We start from the raw sequence: 19,985 nt of genomic DNA on the forward strand, positions 1-19,985 counted from the left end.
AATTTCCCAATAAACAATCTGCCAAATTCACCTTTGCTTTTTTAAAATTCACTCCATAATCTCAATAAATACATCTACTCAAAACCAAAGGGAAATGAGAGCCATGTTGGACATAAAAGTCTGGAGTGTAAATCATCATCTCCCCCATGAATACATCTTTTGCATTCAGAATAAAAGAATAGATCTTTTATTCTGAGTGTCTGCTTCCCAATGAACATCATCAGCATTAACCCATTTATCTTCGCTATTCTTTGACTAAAAACCACTAGGAATAGTCTAAATTATACCTAATACAGTATAATCTGCTGTATTAGTCTAGCAAACAAATTAGTTACTATCAGAAAAGCCATACTAGAGTAGTAGCAAAACAAAACAAAACAAAAAAAGTTGCCTCTTTCCTTATAACATTTCCAATCTAGGTGAAAAAGTATGTGATGTATGAACAAAGTTTATAAATAAGACTTTATAGAAAGCTTAAAATGGATAGCAGAGAATATAAATCATGCATGAGTTCAGAAGATGGAGAGAGTTACAATATCAAAGAGGTTAAATTTGAATTAGATATGAAAAATACTTATGATTTATATCAGATGAGAGGAAAAGGAATAATTTCCCAAATAAGTAATAGGATATAAGTCATGGATAATAGACAGGTAAAATTAATTGCTTGCAGGAGAGATTATTTCAAATTAGGATAAGGTTAGGAAAGATCCCAAATGGACAATAAAGGTTTTTGGATTATATCCAGTGTACAATAAAAAAAAAAAAAATCACCCAAGGTTTTTGATCAGAAAGTTGTATTAAAAAAGGAACAGTTTTTCTTTATTTTTTTAATTTTATTTTATTTAAATTCAAGTAATTAACACATAGTATATTATCATTAGTTTTAGAGGTAGAGTTCAGTGATTCATCAGTTGCATATAATACCCAGTGCTCATTACATCATGTGTCCTAAAAAAGGAACAGTTTATTATTATTATTTTTTAAGATTTTTATTTATTTATTTGACAGAGAGAGATACGGCAAGACAGGGAACACAAGCAGGGGGAAGTGGAAGAGGGAGAAGTAGGCTTCCCAACGAGCAGGGAGTCTGACGTGGGGCTCGATCCCAGGGTCCTGGGAACATGACCTGAGCCGAAGGCAGACGCTTAACGACTGAGCCATCCAGGTGCCCCAAAAAGGAACAGTTTAAAAAAACACAATTTTGGGAAAGGTTTACAAGTCATATTAAGAGACGTTGAAGATCCCTGTATATCTACTTTAGTCCATTATCTTAGGATAGAATGAGGATCCCCAGATGGTAAGGTATTTGCAACAAACAAGGACAGTGAGCCATGTGAACTTAACCATGGAAAAAATGGGTATAATTACTTCAATTTACTATGCCACTTTCCATAACAATCTAAAAGTAGGAACATCCCAAAGGAATATAAGAACAAAAAATGAAAAACAATGTACAAAACAAGAGATGGGAATTCGGCAAATTGACCAGAACCAAAAGAAACAAAGAATGCTCTGGAAGGGCATAAAATGAAAAAAGAATCTAGTTCACATGATAAGGCAAGGCAGTGAGGGAAAGAACAACTGTTTAACAACTAAGCAAAATGCAGTTTCCTTTTTTTTTTTAATTCACTAAGTACAAACATGTTTGTATCTCTGATCGTTGGTATCTTTTATTTCTCTCCAGGGAGATGAGTTATTTGTAAATGATTCATTCTTAGACATTTCTGCCAAGAACCCACTCTGGCTGATACAAAAACACCAATCAATGTTGCTGAAATGTTTCTGGTAGGTCACAGCCAGACCTGCTATGGGATTTCATATCATCAGTACTTTGGTACTAGAGTACCAAAGTTAGGTAACTGTGGCTCAGAAACAAATTGTCTTATACGGCAGCAGAGCCTAGCATAATTATCATACACTCTTACTATCCATACAAAGTGCAGGGAACATCTGGTTTCTTTCAACCTCCAATTTAACTCTTTTTTTTTTTTTTGGTCCTATTAGGAACAGGCTACAGTAGTTGCATAATTAAGAACAGAAATCACCTCTATGAGGAACTAGGGAAAATAAAAGAGGAACCAAGGGATGAAAGGGAAGTCACTCATTTTGTGTCTGCTCGTTTAAATTTTTTTATGTTATAGATCTTTTATTCTGAGTGTCTGCTTCCCATAGTAAGCCAGAGGGAAAGCAGGCTTAAAAAGGGACAAGTCATCTTTCTTGCACAGCTTTGCAGTCAGACTGGCCCTTTGTAGTCTGGCCTAGCTCAGCCATATGTTCTTACCTGTCAGTGTCAAAGGAAGCACAGAGAAAGTGTAGTAACAACTGAACTCCAGAGTTATTTTCATTGCCAGCAGATAGGCCACAAACTAGAGACAATCTAGCAGCTGACTTTCTTGCTGCCCTATTCATCTGCCTCTCAAAGAAACTTTTTTATTTCCTACCAAATAGATGGGGCATGATGCACTGGAATTAGGACATAATCTAGGAAGGTAAGAGTTAGCTTGAGCTGGTTTCAAAGAATTATTGGACTACTGAAAGGAAAAAAAGATGAGGACACACCACAAATCGTTGGGAAAGATGATGAGAGGCAGACTAAGGCTTAAAGATCATTATAGGTTAGTAAGACCGGTTTCTGGAGAGGGGTGGTAACACCACTAAAAGATAAACAATATCCATGGCATAGAGAACCTTAGAATGTTAAGACACAAACGCATCTGTTTTATATGTAATGCTAACACTTCACTAAATCCAGTGTGACTTGTGCAGATCAAAAAAGAAAAACCTACCCATAAAATCTCTTTCCCATTGCCTAATATACAATGAATTACCCTTTACACTGTTAATAGAAATCTCAATAGTCTGTTTAGTACTGGTCTATTTTTAATCTTATTGAGTCTTTAAGAGGTTTCATGTGCATGACATTTTATTATACATTTGAAAGAAGAAAATAAAATAGCTTTAGCTCCTTGGAAGGAATTATATTTTGTGATACATGAAAGAAGCAAATTATGTAACTACTGTAAAAGCACCCACATGAGGTCCCCGGATGTCTGTTTTATTTGTATTAACTCAAATTTTGGGGGGGGGGCCACTCCTTTCTCTTACTCCCTCATTTCATTTGCATCAAAATTGCTAAATTAAACAAGTTGTAATGGGGGTTATTCAGTGCCTTGTAGTGATATTGTTCATTTGGGAAAAGTAAAAAAACAGTTTCAAGTTCATTATTTAGTATAGTTAGTGAATAAATCGCTTGAAATTCTATTACTATATGATTTTAAGCATTTTCTATCTTCTGCTTTTACTGATCTCTATTATATATTATATATGTTATTTTATATTATATATATGTTATATATGTTATTTTAAATATGACTCTACTGATATGCATTGGTTCATGCTAACATTGGTTTTTTTATGCTTTCTATTGTTTTCTTTTTAAGTTATTTTAATTCCAGTTAGTTAACATATAAGTGTTATTTTAGTTTCAGGTGTACAATATAGTGATTTAACAATTCCACACATCACCCAATGCTCATCAGGGCAAGTACACTCCTTAATCCCATCATCTATTTCACCCATCCCCCCACTGACCTCCCCTCTGGTAACCATCAGTTTGTTCTCTATAGTTAAAAGTCTGTTTCTTGGGTTTCTCACTCTTTTTCAACTTTGCTTGTTTGTTTTGTTTCTTAAGTTCCACATATGAGTGAAATCATATGGCATTTGTCTTTCTGTGACTGGCTTATTTTGCTTAGCATTATACTCTCTAGCTCCATCCATGTCATTGCAAATGGCAAGATTTCATTCTTTTTATGGCTGAATAATATTCCATTATATATATATATATTATATATTATAATATTATACACTTATATATAATATATATATTATAATGGAGATATATATATATATATATATAGAAGAGGTGATATGTATCACCTCTTCTTTATCCATTCATCTATCAATAGACACCTTGGCTATTGTAAATAATGCTGCAATAAACATAGGGGTGTATGTATCCCTTTGAATTAGTGTTGGAGCATTGGTGGTATAGTGGTTAGCATAGCTGCCTTCCTTTGAATTAGTGTTTTTGTATTCTTTGGGTAAATACCCAGTAGTGCAATTGCTGGATCTTAGGATAATTCTATTTTTAATTTTTTGAGGAACCTCCATACTGTTTTCCACTGTGTCTGCACCAGTTTGCATTCCTACCAACAGCGTAAGAGGGTTCCTTTTTCTCTACATCATCGCCAACACCTGTTGTTTCTTGTGTTGTTGATTTTAGCTGTTGTTACAGGTGTAAGATGATGTCTCAATGTAGTTTTGATTTGCATTTCCCTGATGGTAAGTGATGATGAGCATCTTTTCATGTATCTTTTGGCCACCTGTATATCTTCTTTGGAGAAATGTCTATTCATGTTTTCTGCCCATTTTTAGATTATTTGTTTTGGGGGAGGTGTTGAGTTTTAGAAGTTCTTTATAAGTTCTTTGGATACTAATCTTTCATCAGATAGGTCATCTGCAAATATCTTCTGTCATTCTGTAGGATACCTTTAGTTTTGTTGATTGTTTCCTTTGTTGTGCAGAAGCTTTTTATTTTGATGTAGTTCCAATAGTTTATTTTTGCTTTTGTCTCCCTTGCCTCAGGGGTCCTATCTAGAAAAAAAAAGTTGCTATAGCTCATATTTAGGTCTTTAATCATTTTGAATTTATTTTTGTGTATGGTGTAAGAAAATAGTCCTGTTTCATTCTTTTGCAGATGTATGCTAACATTTTTAAATCTCTTAACGTTATGCCTAGCTAGTCATACCTGTCAATGTAACATATTGATTTTCCCAAGGTCAAGGACAAAGGGCATTATATATTTGACATTTAATGAAAGCCATTCCCATTGGTGTCCACTTCTTTAGAATATTTCTGAGGGAGAAATCTATTTAAGTGAATTGCTTAAACATGTTTCATTCAGATCTGGTGACTTAAGTTTCATAATTCCAAAAACTTCTTTCAACAGTTCTTTCTGCAAATAACACCTTAGTCCCACTGGATTTTATGTAGAGCTACATAACATGTAAGAGAAAATGCATGATGTCAAGGGACTTTCAACCTAAAAGACAAAACTTGAAAATTATGAATCAAGTAAATATACTCTTTGATAAAGGCAAGTGGATATGTATCTAAGGACCTAAACTTGAGGAATAAAAATCAGGCAGATTCTTATATTTAGAGGTTCTGAGGCATAGAAGATCAGCCTGAAGAGGCTTTGTGTGATGCAGAGCTTCACAATAAAGTAGATTTGGAAAGTGCCTAGGTACAGTATTACTATATCTGGAAGAGAAATATATATTCCCTCATTTCGTTATTCACACAATTCTCTCAGCTATTTATAATTTGTAGCACTTTCTAAAAACAGTCTTGATAAGTGCTTTACAATTTTAAATAGAACCTAAAATACAAATTTTAGAACCTCAGATGTATGTTTTTATATTTTTTCCATGATATGTGTAATTTACTAGGGGGATGATCAAGAAAATATACACATACTCATATTTTCTCACCTGTCCCTTCCCCAAAAATCATATCAAAGTAAAAAAAAAAAAAAACAAGATTTCAATTCTAATTCAGATCATATTATTCTTTCCTTTCTTCTTCAAATGAGTCTTTGAATCAACTGTGAGCCATTTGACTTTCCAGAAGTTTTCCTATTACTCACAATTAAAATATAAAACTGTGTATTTTGAGGAGTATCAAATATTATGTCATTTGTGGTCCAAAAATATTTCTAAGACTTTAAATAATTAGAAAAGTTATTAGTTTATGAGTATTTTTCCATTTTGAAAAAGGCAAAGGAAATATTAATCGTATCTTATAAAGCCACTATGTTTTGTTGTGTTTGGTTTTGATTTCATTTAATCAATTTCTTTTGTCTTATTGTGGAGTGAAGGATGTATACTAAGGAAATAAGGAAATTTGCTGGTTGATCTCTCTGCTCAAGTTATAGGAATTCTTTATTTCAAGAAGAAAGATACTATCTTTTGTCTTGCATTTGACTTCAGGCTGAAAAAGCACCATTAGTAGAGTAACTATACCTAGCATTCCAGGTTTAGCATGTTTCCTTATTTAAATGCTATCCTTAGGCACCAGATATGTGGAAAACTTCTCTCAGATCTATGATGTGCTATTGTATAATTTCTTAGGAGTACTTATCTTGCCTCTCAGTATAGGTCTCTTCATGTTAACTTGGAAAAATGGAAAGACATTGAAAAGGTAGAGAAGATGTGTCCATCTGAGGAAGTAACTAGAGCCACTAAATAACACATTTTGTAGTAGTTTTGGTTTTTAGGAAGGTCCCCTTTCTGATATCAGATACTTTTAAAATTATCCTTCGAAAATTATAGAAAATTTTCATGTTGGTTTTTTTTCTCCCAGACATCAGGTACCAATGTGGATTCATATTTCCCTAGGTTTTTAACTTTCTATAAATTGAAAGTAATAAAATGAAATCTGTTTTATTTGTCAAAGAAGCCTTTGGACAAGAGATGCCTTGAAATTGTTCTCCTTAACTTTCATTTGGTATAGTGGAAAGAGGATGGGCTTGCAATAAGGCATAATTTTATTTTTTACCAAACCAATAACTATTCTAGCTTCACAATCTTGGGCCAATTGTTTAAACTTGCTGAGTTCCATTTTCCTCAACTTTAAAAAGTATCACAGTGATAGCTATCATGCAGACTTCTTGTGACAATCAAGTAACAGAATGGAAAGCACCTATCTCCAATTCTAGCCTACGAGGAGAAAAAATGCCCCTATACTTCTCAGTGCTCCTGTGAAAAGCCATAGCCTCCTAAGACACAGAAAGGTTTATGACATAAGTTAGGGAATGTATGCTTTCAATTCCTCTAGAAACATTTTACTCTTCACATACCATGAGAATTAGATCTGTAGTTAATTGCTCTGACCCAGGAATGCCAAATGCTCTGAATTAGGTCCCTAGGTCAAGGCCCAAGGTGACAGGAAGCACTGTCTCTCTGTTTATATTTCAAAAAAAACATGAATCTAGAACCTGGAAATAGATCTAGGTCGTAAAGTAGTAGACACCCATGGTTTATAAGACTCTTGGAAAGATGCATTTATGTTTCAAAAGGTTAGAGTAAAAATCTAGGATTCTTTCCATCCCATCTCAGGATAAAGGGCTGGCTGTCTCTTATCTATAAATCTAATCTAATATTCTCTGTTCCTCACCTAGGACAGATTTGAAATTTGTATGCATAGGACTTTTGACCTGGCTTTCATAGAGACACCCCTGGGGTAAGGATCAGAGTGTAGAGAACAATATGATCATGATTTGCTTTTTAAGTAGATAATAATGTGATGGATTTAGAATACCTTGTGTGCACATTCAATACAAAACTATATTCATAATTTTATCATTGATCACATTCAAAATAAATTAAAAATGAGTTTAAAAACCCAACAATGATCATATCAGTGTTTCAGAACGTTTTGCTTCATAAATAAACAAACCAAAATAGTCTTGGATTCAATCGCGAGGGTAAGACAAGTTCTCAAGTGAGCTTTGCAGTCATATTTTCATAGAGGGAAAACTTTCTACTTCCTTCTTCTTTTTTTTTAAGATTTTATTTATTTATTTGACAGAGAGAGAGAGAGAGAAAGAGAGAGCACACAAGCAAGGGGAGCTGCAGAGGGAGAGGGAGAAGTAGGCTCCCCACTGAGCAAGAAGCCTGATGCCGGACTTGATCCCAGGACCCTGGGATCATGACTTGAGCCGAAGGCAGACGCTTAACCGACTGAGCCACCCAGGCGCCCCTCTACTTTTCTAAAACATCCACAATATTGAGCTAGTGGCAAGTGGAGACCACAGGTCTCGATATCATTACCACAGATAGACATACACACACACACACACACAGAAACACACACACACACACGCACACACAACAGTTCAATGATTTTACCTAGGTGGAAAGAATACCACTTAATTAGATGCAAGACTAATTAATCAATATTAATTTATTTGACTTAGAGTGCCCAGTAAATGAAAGTCATATCTATCTCTGCTTAGGTTTCTGTCACTGTCAATATTTTACAAAGATGCTCAAAGTCATTGGTGTTATGTCATTCTTCTAGGCTTCAGGAGTTGGTTTCCCAAAGTCATAAAATCTCATTGCTTTAAAAACTTAAGTAGTCTAGGAGATGGCATGATATAGGATCATATTCCCAGAAGGTTTAATAATGCAAATTGTGGGGTATCATAGTGACCTTTTAGCTACAATGGTAACTTCCACGATACTGACTGGGAAGCAGACACGCAGCATGTTTAGCCTGTTGCTGACCTTGTGCTAGTTACTCATTCACCAAAGCTCTATTTGAATTCAACATTGCATTCATACTTGAACTCAGACTAGAAACAGGTACATTGCATGCATACAAAAATGATTAATTTCAAAATTCAATTAACTGATAAACTGTTTCATTGTTCTTTATGTATTTTTCTGTCTCTGGTTTTAAAATTAAGTCCTTTTTCAATAAGTTTTAGTAAAATTGCTTGAATCAACCTTCTAAGAGAGTTGTTCCTAATGGCATCTGTTTTCCTCAGCTATTTATAGCAATCATCTGTTTATCTGTACAAAAACAGGTATTGACTGCACTCTATGTTCATAACATGCTAGACACTGGTGGGGCAAAAAGATATAAAATCTATTGAGAGTTTTGGGGTACCTGGATGGCTCAGTTGGTTATGCATCCGAATCTTAATTTTGGCTCAGGTCATGATCTCAGGGTCATGAGACTGAGCTACATGTCTGGCTCCACGCTCAGTGGGGAGTTTGCTTGAGATTCTCTCTCTCCTTCTGCCCCTCCCCACCAGTCTCTCTCTAACAATAAATAAATCTTAAAAAAATAAAACTATTGAGAGTTTTATAATCTCATTGGGGAAGAGATCCAGTGCCAAAAGAGTATGGTGCTGAATATAAATTCTACAGTTTGAAGAAAGGTAAGATGATTGTAAACCTCCATGATCAGAGAAAGCTTCATAGCAATGGGGGAAAATAGTCCCTGCATGCAGAAGTGGGTTTAAAAAGGGAGTGGGGGCTGGGTTGCCAGAGGTGGGGGTGGGATGAAATGGTTGAAGAGGGTCAAAAGGTATAAACTTCCAGTTATAAAACAATCATGAGGATGTAATGTATACCACGACGACTATAGTTAATGATACTATATTGTATATTCGAAAGTGGCTAAGAGAGCATACCTTAAAAGTCCTCATCACAAGAAAATCTATTTTTTTGTAACTATGGTAACAAATTTTAACTAGATTCATTGTAGTGATCATTTTACAGTATATACAAATATTGAATCATGCTGTATATCTGAAACTAATAAAATGTTATATGCCAATTATACCTCAATTAAAAAAAATAAAAGCATCCCTGTGTAAAGAAAAAAAAAGTGAAAAGATAAGAAAGAAAAAGTTATGTCTGAGGGCCACTGAGGCAATGATTTTTCATGGATCATGTGGTTAACATCAAAATAAAGTGGCAAATAAATTATAAGAATATATGAAGACCAGATTATAGAGCCATATTAAAGGGAGCCCAAGAATATTTCAATAGTTTAAGTAACTGAGAATCTGTTAGAAAGATTAAAACTAAATTCTTACTTCCAGAACAATTCTTTATCTCAAAATGAGTGATTTTTTGCACAGTTAGCATAGATTCATAATCCTTTTCCATAGCTTTTAGGGAAAAGGAAGGGATCTAGTCCAAGAGAATTACTGTTGCTCATTATTCCCTATGGGTTATAGTTTCCATTGCTGACAAGGGAGCTTGTGGGAAGAGAATGAGTCTAGCAATCTGCAAGTGCCCAAGGATCCTGGCTGCTTTTGCAAAGAAACAACTCAGTTGCCAGAAGGTCTCAGCAGGGACAAGAGCAGCAATGCAGACCAAAGGCAGGTCCTGATGCCTTACGTAGCCCTAAGAGAAGGCTCTAAGTCCTCTCAGTTTATAGGATCAGCCTTGGTAAGAGTAGCCTAGCTTCTGAACCCAAGCTGTACAAACACAAGTAATGAACCAATCTTTTCAAAACTCATTGAAAAACATACTCCAAAATTTGAAACATTGAATTGTTTCCTCATCAAACCACTGCATTTTAATGAAAGTGTATCATCAAACTTTGTATTAAGCCAACAGGTTACAAAATTTCTTGCTCCTAGAAAATGGTTTAGACCTTTTATTTGTTTCTCAGAGCTTGAAACAGGGTTAATTAATAAATTAATACTTGTAAATTAGAGAGTATTTTATAACACACAAACACATTCAAATATCTTTTGCCACCAATATTTGTGAGTACCTGCAATATAATAGGTACTATGGCAGGTACTGCAAATGTTTCGATCTCCTGTGGGACAGGCAATACTAATGTCACCTCTCCCAGTTTACAAATAAGGAACTTGAATCCAAAAAAAGGCCAAAGTACCCTACCCATAATCACACAGCAGGAAAGTAATTAAATTAGGACTTAGATCCAGACCCTATAACATTAAATCTTATATTCTTTGAATTGCATGAGTCTGCTTTCCCAGCAAAAACTCAATAACTATATGCTAAATAGGAATGGGAGGGTGATATATTAAGAATAACAAATCAAAGTCTTATTGGGGTAGAAAGACCCTTGGAAGCACGCCTGAGGAAATGAAGGCCTGGCCAACTGTTATGAGACTGAACAGAAAGTAACTGATGCATCTATCAAATCACTCATTCATTCAAAAAGCACTTTACAAACACCTATATGCTTTATGCTGAATAGATGGTGTTATAGCAAGCATGAGGTTGGGGAGAGAACATGCCTGTGATGTCATGTGCCTTGACAGAAATAAGGAATAAAGGCAGGCAAGCTAGCTGAAAAGTCAAGTTGCCAATTCTACTTTAGGTATGTTATGCTGCAGCAAGAATGATTTATATAGACCACACATTTGTCAATTCATTACTGGAAATCAGAAGAGGAGTTATGTCTAGAGATAAATTATTGAGAAATTACATGGCGATGTAGTTTAAAATCATGACTAAAAAGCCAGTCACAAAGAACTACATATTGTGTAATCCCAATTAAAAGAAATGTCCAGAATAGGCAAATCTATAGAAACAGAAAGTAGATTAGTGGTCTCCTAGAGCTGCAGGAAAGAGTTAGGAGATTGCAGGGTGATGGTTGGGGAGTGCATGGTTTATTTTTCAGGTAATGAAAATTTTATAAAAATGATTGTGGTAATAGATATGCACCCTGTGTTTATGCTAAAAACTATTGAATTGTACACTTTAAATAGTGAATTATATGGGTATGTGAATTATGTCTTAATAAAGCTGCTAAAAACAAAGCTGTAACTATAGATGAGTTATCAGAAGGATAAGAAATAAAGGAAATTCAAAGGACCAAAGAGACTGAGGAGTAGCTATAATTAAATGGAAAGAAGAAGGCTGTAAATAATGAGGCGAACAATACATTCAAAAATCTTATTGAGCAAATGTCCTAGATTTGAAGTAAACTGAGTAAAAGGCATGAATGCAAGATTTTCCTAAGGGAAAAGGAGAATGGCAACTTTAAGTAACTACAAGGCTCTGTCCAAATTCTAGAATTATGGTAGACTAGGTGCACTATCTAGTCTACAATTTCTCAGAATAGAGTGGCAGAGGGCAAATCCAATCAAGTCCTTAGAAGGATGCTTAAGAGTCAAGAATGAGAGAGAAGAAGCAAATGCCAGTACCAAAGAGTCAAAAGCAGAATTATAAAAGTGGGATGGAGCCAAGAGTTATAAAGTCTCCAAAAAGGAGTTGGATACTAATATAGGAGGCATTCATTAAGTCATATAATATATTATTTCTTGAACATTAATTATGTAATAATAAAGAACAGAAATCTTAATGTCTTTCCTGGTGGAACTAATAGTTGACTAGCAAAGGTAGATATTTTTATAATAACTGATAAAAATGCAAAGTTCTAACTGGAGGAAGTGCTAAAAACAAGAGTTATCGGGATCCTAAAAGACCATCGTGGGATGACTGTTACAGAGAAAGAAAAGGCTACATTGAGAAAGCAATGCTTGAATTGCAATTTGAGAATTAAAAATAAATAAAGAGGTATTTTGGGAAAGTATATCGGATACAAAGGATTGAAGAGTGCATTGTGAATGGCGCAAAGAAACTAAAGAGTTTCTTTGGTTGTTAGAAACCATGTAGGGCCTTACAAGTCATCTAAAAGAGATTTTCTTTATCCAAAGAACAATGAGATTTTATCAAAAGATTTTAAGTGTGTGGAGGGGAGCATGGCAACATAATCAAATTAACATTTGCAATATAAAGAACTGATTGAAGGGGTACCTAGTTGGTGCAGCCAGCTGAGCTTCTGACTTGATTTCGGCTCAGGTCATGATGTAAGGGTCCTGAGATCAAGCCGCACAGCAGGCTCTACTCTCAGTGGGGAGTCTGCTTGAGATTCTCTCCCTCTCCCTTGCTCCTCCCCCAGCTTGCACACACTCTCTAAAATATATAAATGAATCTTAAAAAAAAAAAAGAACTAATTGAAGAAAGGCTGAGTGAATAATGATAGATAGGACATGATGGCATCATACAAGCAAAAGATCATGATAGCTTGGATAAGGGTGGTAGTGATTATGGTAGAGATGGAGAAAAAAGGGTCAAGTTCAATAATATTTAAAAGGAAATTTGTCAGGATTTGTTAAAGCCCTGAATAAAAGGTGACAAGAGAGAGAAAAGGGTATCAGGCTTGTTCCTGTGCTTTTGGCTTATGCCACGGAATGGTGCCATTCTTTAGATAAGTAACAATGAAAGGAGTGAATTGGAAGAGAAAGATAACAAGGCCAGCTTTCATCTCCATATAGGTCATAGTGAGAGCACTGGATATGGATCAAATCACCAAGGGAATAGGGAGTGAAGAATGAGAACATTAAAAAACCCCAGGACTGTGCCGAGATAAAATGCAAAGAAGAAATAGAAGGAATGGATAGAAATTCAGAAGGAAAAGGAAGGGGGAACCCTAACATGGAAACTCAGGGAGGGTAGTTTTCCAGAGAGGGTAGCCATCAGTTTTAAGTTATTCTGAAATATTGAATGAGATGTTACTATAAATAGCCATCAGGAGAAGCAGCAGAGAGGTCATTGATGAATTTATTGAGTGCTATACCAGTGCAGAGAATGGGCAGGAAGCTAGATTGTGTGGCTTTCAGTGGGAGTGGGATATACTGAGACAATGAAATTCTGAAAAAATAAAAATGATAATTCTTAAAACCTATTTGGTTCTTAAAGGAAGGAGATGAGGTGGTAGTGATGGGGGCATAGGTGGTAAACTAAGGGACTTTATTCATGTGTTGTTTGATTTTTAGTCAACGCAAGCCTGAAAATATATATTTTTTAAGATTTTTATTTATTTTTTAGAGAGAGAGAGAGCACAAGCAGGGGGAGTGGCAGAGGGAGAGGGAGAAGCAGGCTCCCTGCTGAGCAGGGAGCCCGATGTGGGGCTCGATCCCAGAACCCTGGGATCATGACCTGAGCTGAAGGCAGATGCTTAACTGTCTGAGCCACCCAAGCACCCCTATATTTTTTTAATTATTGGGGGGAAATTTTTACTCGGAAAAGAAAAGTAAAGTGCATAAGATAAAGGATAGTGACAATTCCTGACAGTAAAGATGGGAAATGAAAGGCAAAACACCGGTGCAGAGCTTGGGGTTAGTTATAATGCTTGAAGAGCCAGAGCTGGAGAAGCTGTGGGTGTACTGCATGTGAATATAAAAGTCTCATTTAATGACAGAGGCTGTGATAGGCAAGATCAGGTAAAAATTTCCTCCTTTAAGACAAAAGGAGGCCTCTGAATGTTTCTAAGCAGGGGAAATGTGTCAACCCCAGGAAGAGATGGGGGAGGAATGCAATCTCTGTAATTGCTACTTTGTGGAACCAGGTAAGCAATAAAGAAGAGACAAAAGGGGGAAAGGACTACTGAGCTGCATAAACTCATTGAAGATTTTTTTCTATTATTTTGGTTTTTGTGTGTATCATCTCCCAAGTCCACAGCTTTCCACATTTGTCTAGTTTAAATTTGTTAAATAACTCTAGCAGACCAATATTCCCAGATTAAGATTGCTTATTTTGAAAACTAAATAGTCACAAGAATATTCAGTTCATAGTCCTAGTTCAGATGTTCTTATTTTTGCCTATAGAGTTTAGAATAAAATTCTGGGAACCGAGACATATGGAGCTAGAAATGATCTTTTTTTCATAATCTCTTAAAATTTCTTCCCTGACAAGATCATAGCAAAATTATATATTTCTAAAAATTGAACTGTTGATTTACTATAAACCTATTTCAGTATTCCCTATAAAATTACTTAGAAACATTATTTCTACAATGCCTTTATTATGTTATATGGTGTAATAATGAGGCATTTTCCTTTTCTTTATCGAAAATGGCTAAAATAGCATATAATTATGGGAATGTATTATTTATTCTCTAGACTTCAATTGATCCTTTTTGATAGACATACCATACTTTGTGGCATTTACATTGGACTTTGAGGTGTAGACAGGAATATGAAATACATTAAAATTAATGAAATACAAATTAAAGAAATATAAATCTACCTTGAACATAATTTACAATTTCTTTTGCAGTGTCTTAGTTCATTCGGGCTGTAAAATATCACAGACTGGTTAGCTTATTAAAAACAGAAATTTGAGAGCAACTTCCCTACGTTTTATTGTGACCACTACAACACATGTCTCACCCAGGACTGTCCATCTGTGAAAAAGAAACACTGCAGTGGTGGGAAACACAAAGAGAATGTGAAAGACTACTCTCAGAAATGGATGGAAGAACAGGCTCAGAGCCTGACTGACAAAACAACTGCTGTATTTCAATAAGGAAAGATACCTCCTACTCCTGCACAGGCAAGGATCCCACTTACCCCCCAGTCTCCTGGGTCTGCCTTGCGCTGGTATGATGCCAGCACTCTATATGGGGGGGCCCTCCCATGATGCCAATGATGGGCCCTCCTCTTCCTGGGATGATGCCAGTGGGACCTGCTCCTGAAATGAGTCTGCCTATGGGAGGCCACATGCCAGGAATGCCGGGGCCCCCAGTGATGAGATCTATTGCCCACACGGTACCCACGCAGCAAGGAATGACTCAAGATGGGACAGATGAGGAGAAGGGGGAGCCTCCTTTATATCCATTTTATATTACTTGTTCTGCTTCCCCAGGAGATAATGGTGGTGTGACTCTAGGTATTTTTTAACAGCAGGACAAGGAAGACTTGTTCCTCCTTCCTATCAAAGAGAGAATAGTTTTGGCAGGGGAGTAGTGAGATTAAAAAAAAAAATCAATTTTCATTCGTCTTGTGAAATGTGGAAATAAAATTGTCAACTGTTTTAGTTAAAAAAAAAAAAACACAGAAATTTATTTCTCACAGTTCTGGAGGCTGGCCCAGGCTGAAATCAAGGTGCCGGCATGGTCAGGTGAGGGCCTTCTTCCAGTCGGAGATTTGTCATTGTATTTTAGGCAAAAGTGACAAGCTAGCTCTCTGGGACTTCTTTTATAAGGACATAATAACAATCATGCAGGCTCTGACCTAAACACCTCCCAAAGGCCCCACACCTCCTAATACCATTACATTGGGCATTAGATTTTCAACACATGAATATGGGGGAGGAGGGATACATACGTTCAAACCATAGCACATTGTAATATATATTTTTACTTATATTGGTTCATATGTAAAAGGCACCGCCATTTTTTCATGTCAAATAAACCTGAATATACTGAACCATACTATGTGCAGGAAGCCAGCAAGGCTGATAAAACATCTAATGTGCTAATTAGCTGGCAGAACTTCTCTAATGGCACATCTTTCCCCATTCAAAATAACCATGACAAAATAGGAGCAAATCACATCTGTCAACTGTTAAGATTATCATAAAGTTCTGGCTAAAAATGCCTTTGCAAGTATTATTATATTCCCTGGACAGTTTAAAAAAGCATAGTCATGATATTTTCCTATCTAGTAGCTTTAAATTGTTTCATAAGTGACCATTACAGTAAAGTGAAAAAAATGCATGAGCCAATCTGTACATACTGCATGGCTGTTATAGTTTATCAAATAGGAAGCAGGTTTAAAAGCAATATATTCTTTCATTCTTTCCTAGGTGGGGTACACCCAATATTCTTCGAAAGTTGGCTAAACTGATTTTGATGCTTTCCATAAGTTGTAAAGTTCTTCATTCTAACCTTTTGGAAATCGTATAAGCTAACATAACTTCTAATATCACATAATTTCTATTGCAATTTCTGGATGTAAACATTTATAGAGCATTTTTTGAAAATTCAACTATATAAAAATATTAGTAAAATCTTATGGTAAGATTTTCATGGAAGGCAATGACAACTTGCCCTTTCCTACTTATATATCCTGGATTGTTCCCTAGACAGCATGGGGGTAGGGGTAAAAAATAAAGTATGGGAAGAATGAGACCTGAATTTTAACTCCTACTCAACCATTGGCCTACCTGAAGAATTAGCCTAGTGGACTGTGGACTGCAATGATAAGAGCAATCTTTACATATCTGACAGTCTGTCTTATGCAAAAGACTTAAAGTGTGTGCCCCCAAATGTTTTTTGATTCAAGATGAGAATACTTTCTAGATATCAAGCCTAAAGGTATCTTAGCCTCTAAGAAGAGGTAATCACATCTTCAGCATTACCAGGATATCACACCAGGGTTCTTGTGACTCAGATATCTCTGTGTTCCATTCTAAATAGGAGAGTCAGTGATTCCATAATGTTCTCTCTGAGCCTTAATTTCCTCATCTCAGAAAGAAGAAACCATCATAGTTAAAGAGTAAAGCAGTCAAATTTAAAATCGAGATAAGGGGATGAAGAGGCAAAAAAAAATATGAGCCTTGTCATATAAGCCCCACTAGGTAGCTCTACTATAAAAACTTAATCTTGAAGTTGAACTATTGCTAACTCACAGTTTCCTCATGCTGATTGCACAAGTGCCTGGCTCATCTCCGCAGCACTGTTAAATTAGAGGAAAAAAATAGTAATTTGTTACTTTTAGCTGAGTAGCTCAATATTGTTGTTGCATGTCCAGAATTTGTTACATTTTTTGTCACTGCATTTTTTGCTGTTTTATGATTCCACATAAAAATGATACACAATGAAATAAGAAATGGAAGTATTTTCAAACTTCCTGTTTAATCTGAATTGGTTTTCTTATGCATTATGATTAAATAATGCATTTCTTTATAATTGATATGAGATTTTCAAATGTGGAATAATTTTATTATGGGTTATATGTTTAAATAGGATATATATAGTTAATATTGACAGTATTTTAAACATAAAGCAGCATCTCAATATACACCATAAATCTCATGATTTCTTATAAAACTTTTTAGCATATTTTTCTATATAAAACATGCAGCCCTTTAAAGTTGGAGAGATTATTATTTGTATGAAGACTATTATCATAGATTAGTAAAAGTTTATTACTTTTGGTTCCAGATCCTTTGACCTGTCCCACCTTGGTACTTTAGGTGATATTAATCAATAAAGTCCAGAAACACAACAGATTTTACTTTTTCCCACCCCTTTTCTTCTGTAGGTATCCATATTTTTAAAACATTGTTTTTATCCATAAACTCAAATAAAATATTGTATCCTTTAAAATTAGATTTTTGGCAGTAAACTTAACTATACATTAAAATCACCTTAATGCTCAATCTGTTTCTCTTCCATAATCCCAAGCATCTGACTTTCACTCTGGGGGACAACTCATACTGTTCATTCTACAAATATCCTTTCCTCCTTTGTCAGCCAGCCTAGCTGTTACTCATCCTTAAAGGCCTAGTTCAAATGTCTACATGATGCAGCTTGCTTCAAAACCTTCAGGGATAAGTACTTGCTTCATCATCTGTATTTCCAAAGGAGGTTATATTTATCTCCAAGAGCATTTTTGTTCCACTTTAGAAATTTAACACTTAAATAGTTGGTAATTATGTTACAGTGCAATGAATTTTATAACTTAGCATCATTCAACATTCCTAACCATTATCCCAGAGAAAACCATAGCATAACAAAATTTAAACCAAATGGATTAATTTTCTATTGATGTATAACAAATTACCATAAATTTAGTGGCTTAAAACAATATCTGTTTATTATCTCACAACATCTGTATGTCTGGCTCTCTGTCAGGGAAGAAGGCTGAAGTCTCATGGCCCTCATAGGCGCTTTATGACCTGAAAATGTGTGTTTTCAAGGTGAACAGGACTGCATCTCTCTGACTTCTGTCTCTAACCTCTAGACTCCCTGTTAGGAGCTCATATGATTAGGTCAGGACCAACCAGGATATTACTTCTGATGAACTCATTCGATTAGAAACCTTAATTACATCTGCAAAACCCTCTTGCCATATAACCTAACATAACCATGAAAGTGATATCCCAACATAACCACAAGAGAGAGTAGTGGAGTGGTCTGCACTAGCAGAGAATTTTCACAGTGACATTGTTTAAGAATTGCTGTTCAAAGGTGATAATGTAAACAATGACTTTTAGATCATTTCAGTGTTTTAAAAATCACAGATAATGTACTCCGTTTTGCCTCCATTCTGGATACACTGCTCTGACCATTTTTGCCATGGTGCATTACTGTTTGGGTATCAAAAATTTACTTAATGAGATATTTGATACAGCTCAGGATTCTTTTTTCCTGGAAGAATATGAAAAAATGCCAACTTGTTTATTTTATTTTAGCTGGATATGAAAAAATATAGAGAAATTACAGCTACAGAAAAGACTTAAATTTTTTATCAGAATTTAAAGGAAATATAAAAAACAAGGACTTGCTTGTTTAAAATATAGAATTGTTTCTCACACCTAGTCTTCCCAGACAGCACAACTTTCTCAAAGTAAGAAATGGCATCTGGACAAAGATCAAATCAGGGCTCTTTTTGTAAAATGTGGCCTCAGGATAAATTTCAGATTGAGAGAGCATCTGTAAAACCTTTTGTTAAGGCTTCAGAAAGATTTAAGGCAGTTCCTTGTAGACCTTCTCCACCAGGAAAAAAAAATGACTTCTAAGAATAATAAGGGCATGCCTTCTATAACCTCTTAGCTAGATAAAATGTTTTTAAAAAATCTTAAGGGTATCCTACTTAGATTTTCTTGCCTAGAAAAAAGGTCTGCTATGAATCTAAGGGGCTTGCCTTTTAGATACTCTTTACTAGACAAGGATTCTTTAAAGTTGTGAGCTAGAGAAGGGATCCTTTCAGAAAAAAAATGTGGGTGTGGGCTCACAATTAGCAAATGAACAGATTTATAACTTGATACATAAAAATGAACAAATTTTTTAAATAATTGTACCAACTTGTACTCAAAGAGACAGCTACAATGAAAAGGTATCTCAGGCATCAAATTTCTATGAGCAGGAAGCAGGCTGTAAAATTTACTCAGCTGAGAGCTTGGCCATTGCTTATGGAAAAGAAGGAATGATTCAGTTTGGAGCCCCAAAGGATAGAGCCAAAACCAGAAGTCAACAACCCCAGGGGGCAGAACTGGGCCTTAACCAGCATATGTTTCCTGCAACCAAAGCAGATCAATCATCACCTGAGCCGAGCTGGATTTCACATTGCTGTAGAACAATGACTTTCATGTGCCTATTTCCTGTTTTAAATGGATATGTCTATAATAATTATCATGTCTCCCAGTCTATGCTGAATGTGTGGGAGGCACATCTCTTTGATGTACAGATTTTCAGATTAAGAAGCACCTTATTTGAGGAGTCTCATTCACACCTGGACCTGATTTAGATGATGAAATGCTAGGCTTTAAACCTGATTGTGATAATATAATGAGATAAAACTTGGGGAGTCTTGTGAGGGACTGCATATATTTTGCACTTGGGAGGGA

At 35.5% G+C, this 19,985-nt stretch overlaps 1 long non-coding RNA gene and 1 pseudogene across 1 annotated transcript in view; one reads left to right on the forward strand and one right to left on the reverse strand.

The window, feature by feature from the left end:
* Positions 1 to 13,708: 13,708 nt before the first annotated feature.
* On the forward strand, positions 13,709 to 15,378 carry LOC118002552 (annotated as a pseudogene).
* A 99-nt stretch (positions 15,379 to 15,477) lies between these two features.
* LOC118002648 overlaps positions 15,478 to 19,985 on the reverse strand; it is a 207,203-nt gene continuing 202,695 nt past the window's right edge. The window contains exon 7 of the long non-coding RNA XR_004677079.1: positions 15,478 to 17,089. This is a non-coding gene — a long non-coding RNA (uncharacterized LOC118002648). The remainder of the gene's footprint in view (positions 17,090 to 19,985) is intronic.

This window comes from Mirounga leonina, unplaced genomic scaffold, assembly GCF_011800145.1.
Source record: "Mirounga leonina isolate KUSES-001 unplaced genomic scaffold, KU_Mleo_1.0 Mir_82, whole genome shotgun sequence".
NCBI lineage: Eukaryota > Metazoa > Chordata > Mammalia > Carnivora > Phocidae > Mirounga > Mirounga leonina.